At 45.5% G+C, this 14,666-nt stretch overlaps 1 long non-coding RNA gene across 2 annotated transcripts; it reads left to right on the forward strand.

Moving 5' to 3' along the window:
• The first annotated feature begins 8,121 nt into the window (after positions 1-8,121).
• LOC119088973 lies at positions 8,122-14,297 on the forward strand. Of its 2 annotated transcripts, XR_005092731.1 has the most exons (4): positions 8,122-8,543; positions 9,205-9,257; positions 12,307-12,404; positions 13,636-14,297. It is a non-coding gene; the product is annotated as an uncharacterized LOC119088973 (long non-coding RNA). The 2 variants fall into 2 exon arrangements; XR_005092730.1 differs by having other exon boundaries at positions 9,205-12,404; positions 13,636-13,720.
• The last annotated feature ends 369 nt before the right edge of the window (positions 14,298-14,666 follow it).

Raw genomic sequence — 14,666 nt, forward strand, 5'->3', positions numbered from 1 at the left:
GTGTGGGAGGGAGGAAAGGGAAGAAGAAAATGATTGTTAATATTATCTGAAAAAATAAAAAAAAATTGAAGTAAAGGAGGAGGAAAACCATAGCACAGAGTCTATCACATTGCAAGGGTTCCCAACACTTTAAAAACTCAGTCCTCAAATATATGAGGGAGAATCCTACTGAGGGGCACATCAGGAAGGACTCCCCACAGTGAAATGTTCCCACTTCCTAATGTGCTGGCTCCAAGCACAAGGTGGGTAAGTGAAGGCAGTAGTGTGGACCCCAAAGCCAGGATTTACCAACCTTCATTTGTGTCTTCCAAGCTGAATGGCCTAAGGTAAGAGGTTTAGTCTCTTGGTCTGTTTTACCTAAAATTTCCCAGGAGAAAACATGCCTTGTTAATCTTATACAGCACCAGCACCTCTAAACCCCAAGTCCTAAATCTGAAACACTCTTAAGCCCAAAAACTTTTAAATGCCAACATGCCATTTTATGTTTGGCATTGGAGATTTCTGATTTTTCAGATTAGGGATCTTCAACCAGTAAGGTCTATGTAAATTTTCCAAAGATGTGTAACATTTCATGTCCCAAGCATTTGGGGTTTAAGAAAAAAAAAAAAAAAACACCCCGCACAAGCCCAGGGGCACAAGGTATTTTAGTTGTCATTCCCAGGACTAGAGGCGCAGAAAGATATCTACAGAACAGAACAGCACCTGAGAAAGAAACCTCTGAAAGACCCTAAGTTTTCCTCCTAATTTTTTTTTTTTTTTTTTGTAATTTCTTCATAAAACCCTGTGCTTTCTATCAACCCCGGGCAGTGTGGAAATGACACTCCTGTGTCTGTGTGCAGCCTCCATGCGGCAGAGCATATGTATATCCTGAGTGATGTGTGCCTTCTGCGAGCAGTCCTCTCCTTGTTAAATTTGTTCAATAACCTCCCTAGTCAGATGGAAGCTGGAAACATCTGACTGTCAGTTCCTGAAGGAATTTATTCAAAGGGCCATAGAAGCCAGGAGAGATGTAGGCTGTTTACAGTCAGACTACTTTGGATCTGTTATCTAAGAATATTAATATTAATTTATCATCATGATGACGATATGTTAGAGGAACTCAGATACAGCTGCCTCAGCTGTATGTTCAGTGGCATCAGCATCCTCACATGAGTTTTATGATGGACATAAATGACATGCATGTCAATGAATTTGTAAATGTTGATTGGGGAAGTAGAAGAATTGTTTTGTTATTTAAAAAAGAAAGAAAGAAAAGGAGGATATGGTAGAAACAGGAAGAAAAGTGGGGGCTTATCAATTCTTATTCTTGGTAAAAAAAAAAAAAAATACTTGTTGGATGAATTCAGAATTAATACTGAATCTCCATGTTCCCATCTCAAGGAAAGCGGGGGTTACAAGCAACATTGCTGGCATCAGAAAAGCATCTTGAAAAGATTTTCAACATTGCTGGTTGAAGATTCCTAATCCGAAAAATCAGAGATTCCCAATGCGCTGTAGTCCAAAATAAAAAATGGCATGTTGGCATTTAAAAGTTTTAGACTTGAGAGTATTTCAGATTTAGGACTTGGGATTTAAAGGTGCTGATGATGTATAAGATTAACAAGGCATGCCCCTCCCCCCTTCCAGGAAATAGCAGGTAAAACAGACCAAGAAACTGAACCTCTTACCTTAGGCCATTCAGCTTGGAAGACAAAAAAAAAAAAGTTGGTAAAATCTTGAATTTATGGCTCATAAATTCATGGATCGTCTGAGCTATATGGAGTAGTAAAGAGGCTCACCCTTTTCACTTTATGTGTAAAGAAATAAGGGTCAGGAAAAGCAACATGGCTAGCTGACATTCTCCGTTATGCTAGCAAGTGTTCTAGCTATCATGTTTAGGACAGTCCACTTGTTCTTAAGCCAGTGGGTAGCCACATTTTACAGGAGAATTGTGGGAAGTATTGGCAAAAGTGAAATGTGATACAAAACTAATAACCATAAAACATGGGTCCTTATACTCCAGAAGTCATCAGCTGCCTTGCTGATAAGAAACACACTTCAGCGGGTACATGCACAAACCACACCCACACATATGGCCGGCTTACAAAGTCATGGGAATGAGATGAATTCTCCTACTACCTCAGTCTAAAGTGTTAAATGCCAAGCAAATGCTAAAGTTGTTATTCTGAAAATTCTTGGACTCTCTAGCTTGCCATCGCTAAGACTGCACCTGTGCCCACCAAGTCCATTTATAATCTTTTCTACAAAAAAAAAGTGGAGCCCATCCAGGCATAAGAATTCTTTTACTTTGAATTTCAAAACATTTGATCAATGGTGGTACAGAGAAAGCACATAGGTGGTTATTTAAAATATGGTCCAATATTTAATGTGTTCCTGATACTGACTAAATTATCTTACATAATAATAAATGACTGCCAGAAAGAAATATCAGACATGTCTACTTGTTTTGATTTTAATTATATGTTTGTAACTTGTTATCAATTCTTGGTGATAATTTGTAAGATTAATTTAGTAAAGCACAAACTGACTTGGATGAAAACTTAACATGGCAAAACATAGTTTCATTTATCTGTGTTTATGTTATAGTGTAAATTTTAATATTATAGAGTTCTCTTTGCAAGACAGACAATTAAAGTGTATCAAAAAAAGAAAAAAAACCCACCTATGCCCTTAAAAAATAGTAAACTCTCCCACCTTCCTTACTGTTATTTAGCCACATGGCCACTAGATGGCACTGCTGTTATTTGAATGGGATTTCATTTCCAACTTTTTTTTTTTTAAAAAAAAATGTGGTTTGGAAATGATTTGGGGTGTCATTTCTCGGGAGTTTGTACAAACAGAATATACCTGGCACTTCATATATTAACAACTACGATTTTTTTCAGATGAACAAGAAACCCTACAAAGGTGATATAACTTCCTAAGGATTCTTGGGGAAAGAACGGTAAAGCCAGAATTGGGAAACAGTTCTTTCGTCTGTGCGTCACCAACTTCTAAGTGGCAAGAACATTTCATCTGTGAATCATAAACCCATCACCAAACCCACTATATAACATTTATTACACATCTAATTTTACTTGGCTTTTTGCTGATGATCTTCTCCTTGGAAACTAGATACATGAATCATCATGTGGACTCATGACTTTGGCCATTACATGAGAGAGTAAGGTTTAACAGGGTGATTTCTATCTCCGGGGTGCACCTCTTCATGGAGGGGATACCTGCAAGCCCCCAAAAAGTATCCCTAAGAAGTTCTTTAGACAAGAGAAGCGTGCCCTACACGTGAGAAGTGCAGAGCATCTCTGTGGCAATTTCTAGTGGCATTTTCTTCAGAGTATTGGAGTGGAGAATACTGTAGAGTTTCAGTGGGGACCATCTTGACCTTTGGTAACAGACTTAGGTAACAAGAGAGAGGAAAAGCAGGACTGAAGAAAAGATGAAGTCAGGTTTACTGTTAGATGCAACTAGGGGCTAGACCTTCGATACTCCTGCTTTCCAGAGAGCACCCAAAGCTGCCCTGTCCATCCCAGGGTAATTGACAAGCGGCAGAAATGGGAGGGAGCTTCACACACTCACTGAAAGTTGTTGGACCCCCTTTCCAGACCCCATCTCAAGAAAAGAAGAAGAGGGAGGGAGGGATGAACGTGCCCTGAAAAGAAAACAAGAAGAAGAAAAAGAAAAAAAAAAAAAGAGCCAACATTGCAACTAGCCTTGGGAAAATCTCCACAGATGAGCATTAAGTGGCTCGCATTAGCAGCCAACACACGTAGAGGAAGGCTAGCACGCCATTAATATAATGCAGGAGAGGGATGATAGAGCTGGGAGTGCAGAGTGGAAGAGCTGGTTTTGCATAACACACACACACACACACACACACACACACACACACACACACACACACACACATATTTCTGGGGACTTGAGAATTTAGGGTTGTTGGACAGAATGAGTTTAGGACACTCAGGCCTCAGGCCACAGGGCAGCCTTCCAATGGAGCATCAATTTAGACTCTGTGGTTTTAAAAAATGCTATTTAGCTACCTTAAAAATAACCTATACATACACCGTGAACATGGTTTCTTGGTTCATGACTCTGAGGTTCCATTGGGCCAGAAGAAAAGGAAGAATAGTCTCTTAGAGGTATCGAAACTCCAGAGTGGACCATCTGAGACCCCGAGTTAAAAAAAACAAAAAACAAAAAAACAAAAAGTCCCCGCACCACCTTCACACTGTTCCTTCATTTTCCTCTTGGGCAATTTTCAGTAGATATAGACTAGGAAAGAGAGAGAAAAGGGGAGAGTGAATGAAAGGTGAGAAATCTAAGAGAGAAGAAGAAATGGCGAGAAGGAGCCAGGGACATGGGAGAGATGAAACCCAGCTGAAATTCGAGTGTTTATTACAGTTATTTTTCAAAATGAATTCAATCGCCCTGCTCCTTTCTCCCCCTGCTCGTGAACTGTAGCGTGAACAGGATTCAAGGTAACTTGGGGCAGATGAAATCAAACTTTGGGGTAAAGCGGAGACAACTGAATGAATGGCTGTCCTGGATCACCACGGGGACGGCAGAGGCGGCTGAGGCGGCCGCTAACTGAAAATGCACCGCACACAAGGGAATTCTCCATCTACCCTCCTTCGCCCTGATTAAGCGCATCCCTGCCCAAAGCTTAAATTAAAGTAGAGAGAAGGAAGAGTGGCTTTCCCTCCCCCGCCCCTTGAAGATCTGGGAGATCTAACAAGACGAAAAGGCTAAAGGTTCATAGTCCCACCAAGCCGAGCCCCAAATTCTCCCGCGCACTCCAGACGTTTCTTGAAACTCCACCACTGCGCAGAAATCTAGATTTTTCTCTTGGGTGGGTCTGACTTCAGGCGCACAACCGAAGTCTGCATTATAGGTATTTCCAACAGCCTAGCTGGGTCGATGAAGGGCTTACTGGGCTAATCAGATAAAGGCAGGAGCTCAGATCTTTGTGTGCTGGCGAGCCGGGTGCGGAGAAGTCGGACTGTGGTTCTGGCTGCTTTCTCCAAGCAAAACCGGAGGAAGCAAGCGGGCATGTGGTGATTCCCTCTTAAGCTGTTCCTGTAAAGGACCTGAAATCAGGTTGCTCTAGATGAACCCCGGGTGAAATCGGATCATCTCTCCAGAATCTTCCCTGACACTTCCCCGGGAGTTCTTACACTAACCGAGAAAGTCTGTGCTTTTGTCAACTGAGCATAACAATTACTAAGAAAATATTGTGACGATGTTGCAGGGCGTAAGGGGATATGAGGGGGTGGAGTGGGGGAGTTAGTTTGGACAGCAATTTGCAAAGGAATATTAACTTTAATTCTCCGGGTCACCGCGGGGGTAAAAAGGTTGGCTTTGCGCTACACCGCTGTTCCTCTAGATGGCGGACTTTAGTACCAAACAACCACTAGGCGAAGTGTTGACTTCACATAGGATTAAGCTTCTTGGTGGTTAAAAATAATAGTAGTAATAATATAGAGGTGTGGGGCTGTTTTTCCCCTTTGGGGTATTTATTTATTGCAGGGAAAAGTCATTGATTTTCCTAAGCAAACTGTGTTTCTCCTTCGCTTGGTGGAAAATAAAAAACTGTTTGAATAAATAAGTTATTTCTGAACATTTTGTTGTCAAAGTGTTAAATGTTCCCGTCATTTTTATTCAAACACTAACATGATTACAGCCAATTATATATTCACCAGTGTTCTTTATTTTAGCGTGATTGTACTTGTCACTAATAAAACAGAGGCATAATGGATCGCTACTGTTCTGGATTTTCAAGCAATTTTGTGTAATTTGATTGAATTATACATCTTATCTGCTACTTTTTTATTTTTATATTTGGAGATCCTATTTTCTTGAAAATTGCAGTTCTATGCTTGTTTTACTGTTTTTTCCGGTAACATACATTTCAGTAATGCCGAGAAATAGAAAGAATCTCTTTGAAATGTCGGAAATCAGTTGGTTACACACACACACACACACACACACACACACACACACACACACACCCCTACTTCAGCATCGGGAAGACTTGAACTCTATCAAGGGAGTCCGGGCAGTGGCTGTGCTTTCCTGACAAGTTCAATGCCAAGGAAACTCCCCTTTCGCCCCAAAGGCAGTCACCTCCTTGCCTGATGGAGTCTTTGGGGCTTTATCTCTTTCCGGTAATGATACTGTTGGATGTCTGGGGCTTCAAACATGCCGAGGCAAGCCGACCATGGGTTCTGTTCATATGCAATATGTATCAAGGGGATGGGATATACGCAGCACAGCTGAAAGATAAACTGTATACACCACTGTAATTACACAACCCTCAAGTGCCCTACCTACCAACTCATCCTCCACCTCCCCACAATTACAACCATTATGTATTTGGGCTTTTCTTTGGGCTTCAGACATACTTAAAGGAGTAGCATCAATTTACACCCCGCTTTAAATCATTACTTTTTTTTTTTTTTAATGGGTGAAACCCTTCTACTCAGTGTCCGTATTTTGGAGCAAATTAAGGAACAAACCCGAGAGCACATGGGCAGGACTATAACCTTATAGGGCCGTCTCCGAAACTGTAGGAGCAGAGAATGTGTAGTTCTCTTCCCAGGAAATCTTTTCAGCTTCTAGGACACGACTCAAACGCCCCGCTAGGAGCTGCCGCTGTGAGATGGAGCCAAAGGCTCTGACAAGTGGCTTGTGTATGACCCAATATTTATCAATAACAACAACAACAAAATCAAGTGAAACCGAGGCTTGGGGTTTTGAACTGACTACGAAGCCCTGGCGGATACACACGGGCGAATAAAGTCTCTGGAGACCAGTTGGCTCCATTTGTCTGCCCTGGGGAGCAATCCCGGGGCAAAATCCAGTGCTAATTGATCTCAACCAGCCGCAAGATCAGCTGTAAATGTTAGAGGGGACAAAGAAAGAGCAGTGTGCTCTAAAGATACTCTGAGCACTTTTTCAAGCAAATAGGGGCGTGTAATCAATAGCATGTACATGAATATAAAGAGAGAAGGAGAATTACTTTAATTAATTAGGAAATAATGTTTCATGCACAATTCCAGACCTCCTCAATACCCAGATTCTCTCACTCGCTAGTTATTTTGTGATCTGGACCTAGAACTCCCTCTATGAAACCCTTCAGGCCCAGTTTTGTGATGTGAGACAGTTAGTAGCGTATACTTAGCTTAATTGGGGGCCTTTCTCTCTTCTTTGGGGGTGTTTATTCTAAGGCCAAAGGGTGGGTTGCTTGGGCAGAAATCCGAGCGAGCGGAGCGCCTGGCCCTGCAGGCGGCCGGAAAGCCTTAGGCCGAGAAAGCACTGGGGAGAACCTTTCCACCGCGCTGCGCTCGCTCGCTCGCTCGGAGACCACGCGGCCGCCCTCAGCCAGCCGCAGCGCCTGCCTGACAAGAGCTGGGCTTCCTCTGAGTTTCCGTTTCCTAGGTGTCTCTCTTCTTTCTTATCTAACAAGTTCGCGTTCTAGGAGAAAAGAAGAGATGGTGGAAAGAAGGAAGGAGAGAGGGAGGGAGGAGGAGAGAGAAATGGAAGGAGGGAGAGAGAGGAGGAGGAGGAGGTAGAAAGAAAGGAAGACAGAAAGAGACAGCGAGCCCCTTTGCGGTGACGGTTTGTCACAAGCTCAGGGCCAAACTTGCCCGACTGAGCTTTCATCCCAGACATGGCTTTCTTTTTCCCTGCATGTCTCGGGACAAACCCAGGAGGGAGACACCGAATTTGGCGAAATAGATCCACCCGGGATTGTTTAATATACAAATGCCCCCACCACCTCCGCTGTCAGTTCTGAAAAGAAATTGAGCTGGTTTAGTTTTCATTTGGTGACGGTAGCAGCTTGCTTCTGTGCCCTGCTGCATCTAGCTCGCTCTGTCGGATGTCTCCTTCCTGCATGTGGCTTCTTGGGAAGATCCGGAGAGAAGTGGTGTGTAACTGCGCTCCCCCACTGGGTTCAATACTCCTTAGTTGTTATTGAATATTCGAATTAACTTCAGCACCACCACGCACTGGTATTTCAGCTCAGAATTGTGCACTCTATCAATACAAGCTCACAACCTTTAACTGGTTTCCTCCCCGCACCACCACCACCATCCCCCCCGCCCCCCGCCCGCGTTCACCATGGCAGATGACCTATAAAGTCCAAAAATATTGATCTGTTGGTGCGTACTTCCAGTCTGATGTGCAAAAACCAGACATCTAAGCTGAAAGTTGCCTTTTCAGAAGGGGAGGGGGGATCTGGAGATGAAACCTAAAAGCAAGGCCTCTCTCCGGCTGGATTACACTTGGCAGGCGTGGACGACAAAGGAGCTCAGGGTGAGCGCGGAGGGAGGAGAGGAGAGCAGAGGCGTGCTGACTAGCGAGTCCGTCCGCGAAGCTCAGTCGCCAGGAACCGCGGCCCCACAGCCATTGCCACCCCAAGAGGGTGGGCAGACAGGACCTTTGGCAAACACTGGTGCCACAGGTTTTGTTCCGCTTTGGGTTGGGTAGGGTGGGGCGTGGGACGGACCTAGAAGAACCAGCACTAGAGAGCGAAGAGGCAGGTGGGTATGAACTGTGCGCATTGGTTTGTCCTGGAAGTTTTTGTGTTTGGTTGGTTGGATTTTTGTTTGTCTTGTTTTGGGGGCTTGGTTTTAATTTTTGGTAAGAAAGCAGACATTTTATTATTACTTTCTCTCCTGGACTAAGGGAGGCTTTGGGACTGAGGTTCTCCGAGTACCCTTAAGCATGCAGTTTTCCCTCTCCTTATTCCTCTCCAGACTTACAATGGGCATTAGTTATTTCCTGTATTATATATCCATCTCTCACACAGCCCTTGAGTACCCTACACGTTTTGTGTGCGTTTACTGTTGAGGGCTGACCGTTTCTGAGCTGACCACCTAACAGTTGCAACTTAGTCACACATCCCCCCCCTCCCCAGTTTTCTTTCACAAATGCAGTTTGGGGGACCTTCTGAAAGGGTGCTTCAAAACACGGGGGATTTTATGTCTGTGTTCTCAGGAAGGTGATTTAGGCTCCCACTGAAAATCACACTGATGCTCCGAAAAACTAAGACCAGTGATGGGATAGTTAAGGCCCCTGGGTCATAGGAGCTCTGCACTTTTCCAGCCTGCAAGCTTTTGTTTCACTGTGTGTGTGTGTGTGTGTGTGTGTGTGTGTGTGTGTGTGTGTTTATGAAATCATTTTCTTTCTTTTCCTTTCAAGATGCATTGATGGACAAACCAGGAAAGACAGCATAGTCATACATGCTGGATTGTGTAAGTCTATTTGCTTCCTTTTCAGAAAGACTAGGATGGGGTGGGGAAGAACTAGGAAACACAGCCTTATCTTCCACTTCCAGTTCTGGGACCATACGACTTTCCTTCTCTCTCTTCTCTCTTCATTCTTTCCTGTCCTCTTGGGAAAGTAGACTGCACTGATTCCTTGGGCAACTAGGAGAAAATACAGACATTCACTTTTCAGGGCTGGCTTGCCCAGCTGGCGTGTGAGAGAATTTCTCCGAATTGGATCTGATCTGCAAGTGGAGCAAAGCCTCCCTTCTTACTGACCAGGGGCTCCAACTTCTTAAACTACCCACTCTCAAAAGTCCCAAGCTGCTGGCAAATAGCAGAAAACACAAAAAAGGGCAGCAGGCCTTCCTATTCACCAGAGATGCTGGGGTATTCTACAGAGAAGTTGTTCAGAGAAACTCAAAGGGTCTTGGCTCTAGGGTGATGACATTATCCTGTGAGTCTCTCTGGGGTTGGTGGCACCAGGAGTTTTGGGGTGTCAGTGGATCTGGCTTCACTGCACATGGAACGCATGGCTATGTCAAAGAGGCGTGCCCAGAGAACTCCATGGGTTTCCATGAAGACTACTTCCCCCCTCTTCTTCCTCCTCCTTTTAACTTTCTGGTTTCTGAGGTGGTTCCCTAGCTTATAGAAGTTAAACATTTCGACTCTCAGATATGAGGCTCTCCCATAGAATTTTTTTTTCTCAAGGTTCTCAAGCAAAATTGCCGGTGCCACAATGTTATGATGGAAGGATGCTGAAATGACAGCCCTAGTAGACGCTTGTCTTAATCATCGGCTTCTTAATTTAGTTTTAGAGCCGTGTGTGTGTGTGTGTGTGTGTGTGTGTGTGTGTGTGTGTGTGTACCCACTCCCCGCACATATGCGCGCCCTCGAGGACATTAAGGGTGCGCGCATGAGCCTGCAGAGAGCAGCCTCTGACAACCTGCGGCTCCCTAATGAGTGACGAGGCAGGGCTGCTGAGGAAAAGTAACACTTCCCTGGTGTGAAGACCTCTTACTGAGAAGTTTAGTTCACTACTGTTCTCGCAAACCTAATCGTATAACCTGTAACCAAAACCCACAGAACAAGGCTACAACAGCTAAAGAGTAACTTCTAATCACTAAATGTTAGCACCATTACCTGCTGTTAGGGAGCGATTACAGACAAGTTGGCTCTAGGGAGGGCGGACTTCATTTGTTACAGACTCTCTTGGAAAATACCTGGATGTCTCAGCATGGTATCTGCTGACTCCCACGTGTCAAGGGGTCACAAACGGTCCTGTGCATTTGTAAGAAGAGAACTTTAGCTAGAGTTTGTCCCTGCTCCCAAGGGAAAGGTGGAGATAGATAATATGGCCCACCCTTGTTACTAGAAGGCAAGGAAGGTCCCAAGCAAAGAATTGCCCCCAAGGAAGACAATGTAACATCCACCCTCAGAAAGGAAATGAAAATGAGCTACTCCCTGCTCAGATGAAGTATGCTGTGGAGTCTTGGAGGTTAATTAAAAAATCTAAAAGAAATAATCTAATTCATTTCCCAAGACACTCTTCCATTGGAATTGCTCACCATACAATTCTTGTCCTCTTTTGGGGATGGGTGGGTGGTGAATGAAAACTGAGGCCTACAAGTTCACCACTATGTAAACCAACAAGTCGCACTGATATGCTGTTATATCTACTACTTCACGAACACTACACATTTGCAGATTCATAAGTGTGAGGTTAAATTGATTAGGAGGGAAACTTGTCCTGATTGGGGGTGGGGGGGACGACTTTGTTTCCGGTCTGAGACCACTGGCTGCCTGCCCTGTCTTCTGAAGGTAATCACAGAGGCTGAGGAGGCCTTTATGTGCTGAGAGAAGAGGCCCATGGTGGACGTGGGCAGGACTTCAAATCCAATTTGCACCCAAATTGGTTGGTAGGATATACAGAGCCCCATCCAGAGACTTTCAGCTTCACCATACTTTGTCCAGAAGCCCCTTCCCCCGTTACAGCTAACAGCAGATCTAAAAAGAAACCATTGCTGATACAAATATAAGCCGCTGAGTAAACAGTGCATGTTTTGTTAAAGAAGGCTGATATAAATATATCTGTGTGCATTCTGATATATAGTCCCATCTCATCATAAAGAGCAATTAAAATTATTTAAAGGGATTCAAACTTACTTTTTTGGAAATTACAAATAACCTTTGCATCAGGAAACTAGTTTTAATATTATATCAAACTGTATTCTATATTTTTACTGTAAAATGCCCTATTTTGAGAGATTTGCATTCATGCAACCTTAAAATAACACAGCACATCCTTAATTTGCATGCAAAAACATTTTCCAGGCCACTATAAGCATTGACATATAAAATCAGATTATGGCAGCTCTTACTTCACAAAACCCAGTTTTTGCCTTTTGAAAGTAAACAGCAGAAAACCTTACTTCGCCTGCTAATTTCTTCTACAGGGTAACAAAACAATGCACACTTAGCTTTAACCTAAGAAGCACCTCAAAACATTAAAAATTCATCAGTCAGAGCTGGTGTTGTATTCAAGGAACACTCCTCCAGTTCACTGCTGAGCTCAGATTGGAATAAAATGTCCAATGTTAACAAACAATACCCACGTTTGGCACTTTGTGTATTAAATTGATCAAACAGATTTTAGGAGACACAATGCACAATTTGTACAGACCTGATTGAGTTAATATAATATCAGCAAATTTTACATCGAAATGATTCTGTTTCTTTTCTTTGTGTTTAAAACCAGCACAGATTACAAATTTTAATGATCTGAAAATGTTTGGTATACAAAATCATGCTTATTTCAGTATTAGCAAAAACACAAGAAATTTTTCAACACAAACACCCAGCTGTGTCTATTTTAAAAGCAGTTCAATGACAGCTTGCACTTATGAGCATGCAATCAGCTAATTTCGCTTTTTTTTTTCTTCTGTGTTAATCAACACTTTCCTTCCTGCATATCAGAGTACAAATAGTATAGTTACTCCACATCAGTAAATGTTTACGTAACCTGTCCTTTCCCAAGAATCCGGTTACACCGAATCATTTCACGCTAGACCGACTACGAAAAACGTACCGGGCCGTCCACCTCAGAGGGAGCCCCGAGAGCCATTATAAGCGGTGGTGAGAAGGGGGGCTGGGGGGATGGGGAGGAGTAGGTGGAGGAGTGGAGGGGAGAGGAAAGGAGGGAGGGAGGAGGGGGTGGGTGAGCGAAAAGGGAAGACGGAAGAGGGGAGGAGGAAGGAAAGCCAGCCAGTTGAGGAACCACTGTGAAGAATGGGCCTGAGGAGGAGAAAGGGTGGCAGGGGAAGTGAACCGGACGACTCAGGCTCACAGATCTCTAGCTGGGTTGGCAAAGCCCACTGCCTCGCCAGGCTTCTGTGAGAAACCCCAAGCTTAGAAATCAACCTTTGGCGCCGCGGATGTGGCTTGCTAAGTTGATTGCTAGAACCCTGGAATTTTTCTTCATGCATAGCTTGTTTTAAAGTAAGCGGATATGTAGGAAGAGATCCAACCAGTGAAAGGATATTCGGGGACAAATGTTCAAAGATCCCTTACAACATTCCTGTTTATAATTGTGTATATTATTCTCTCCAAAGTTTCTCTCTCTTTTCTTCCCCTCTCCCTGCGCCCCATTTCAAAGTTGGGTATGGGAACAGTGGGATACCTCCCTATTATTTTGAGTATCACTATTATTATTATTATTACATTTTTATGGGAGATTTTAACGTCACACATAGGCCCTGCTTTTTCTCCCTCCATTTTTTAAAAAAATACCAAGTCTGCCAGATCATTTAGCTAAGAGTTCATCAAAGTGGAGAATGCTTGCATGGCTGGGGTATTTTACCTTAAAGAGGAGGGGAAAGGTACTCGTGACCTATGCGTCTCCACCTCCCTCTTCTCTTGGGCTAACACCTCCTTACAACGTGGCGTGCTTCGAGCCTGTGAGAGCTGAGAAGCTTCTGGTCTGTGTGCTCCGCGCTAAATTCCAATCCCTGGGAAATGCTGGGCCTTAGCCCTGGCCCTGGCCGCACGACCCTTTTAAAGCCCTTGAATCCCAAGCTATCCACTCATTTCAGCCTCCTCACCAAACCATCCCTAATCCCCAGAAGCCGGGACTGTCTAATCCATGTTCCCCAGGCTCCCAGGAGCATTCCAGCGGCATCCAGGAAGGGCAAGAGCGTATTTCGACATACTGACGTTTCAAGATTGAGGTTTTAAAGACATAAACCATTTGTAACATGGGGGTAAAGGAGCAAACATAGGATTAAAAAAAAAAAAAAAAACAAGAAAGGAAGTAGACGCCCACTGTTATAATTTTCTTCCATGTTAAGCAAAATGAAAATATTTCCAGGGTGATCGATCGCGGCTACCAGCTTCCAGTACTGCCTAGAAGCTGAAGAGGAGGTGGGGTGCCGAGGAGAAAACGCCACCCGGTCACCCGCGCGTGAGCGCGAATCTTGGAGTGAAGAGAGACATACGGAGCGCGCACGTGTTACCTGCTTTATTTCGGGACTGTTTGGTACTGTGTTCGCGCTGGGCAGCTCTCGGCCCGGAAGGCCGCCCCCGCACGCCGCCCTCAGCCAGCCCCGCTTCGCGGCCGAGCTCGCCGCCGAGGGCCTCGGAAACCAGTAAGTACCGGCCTGGCCGCGGCCGCCCCCGCCCCATTTCCCAGGCCAGGCTCCCCCCGAAAGCCGGCTCTCCCCGGCCGCTGGCCCATCCTCTCCGAGGGCGCTTTCCCCGGCTGCTGCGTCTCTTAAGGTTCACGCCCTCTTCCCGCACCCTCACAGCTCGCCCCTCCGCCGCGCCCCCGCTCTTGGAGACAAAATTGGATACAAACTTTAATCAATAAGGATAAATATTGACGCGCAAAAGGAAAATAATCCCATACAGGGAGGAGGCCGCAGGCGAGCGGCCGGGGCCCGGGGCGCACGCCCCGCGCTAATCCTGGCCGGGTGGGCGAGCTCCCGCCGATCCCCGCGCGGCTCCGGGGTCCGGGCCCCGCCACCCGGAGGGGGGCAGGCACAGGGGGCGGGGCCGGGGCGGGGCCGGGGTGGGCGGGCCCTGGGCCGCCGATTGGTCGACGGCCAGCCAGACGCTCCCGCACGCCGCCGCTCTGATTGGTGCAGCGGTAGGAAAGGTTAAACCAAAAATTTTTTTACAGCCCTAGTGTGCGCCTGTAGCTCGGAAAATTAATTGTGGCTATAGCCGCCTCGATCGCTGTCTCCCCAGCCTCGCCGCGGCCGCTCCGGGACGCGCCCGCCCGCCGCCCGGCTCTCCCCCCCTTCGGGCTGCCGCTGCTGCTGCTGTGACTGCTGCGGCGCGAGGAGGAGGAGGAGGAGGCAGCGGGGGAGGGGGAGGCCGGGCGCGGAACGGAGCGGGGCG

Source organism: Peromyscus leucopus, chromosome 14, assembly GCF_004664715.2.
Source record: "Peromyscus leucopus breed LL Stock chromosome 14, UCI_PerLeu_2.1, whole genome shotgun sequence".
Lineage (NCBI taxonomy): Eukaryota > Metazoa > Chordata > Mammalia > Rodentia > Cricetidae > Peromyscus > Peromyscus leucopus.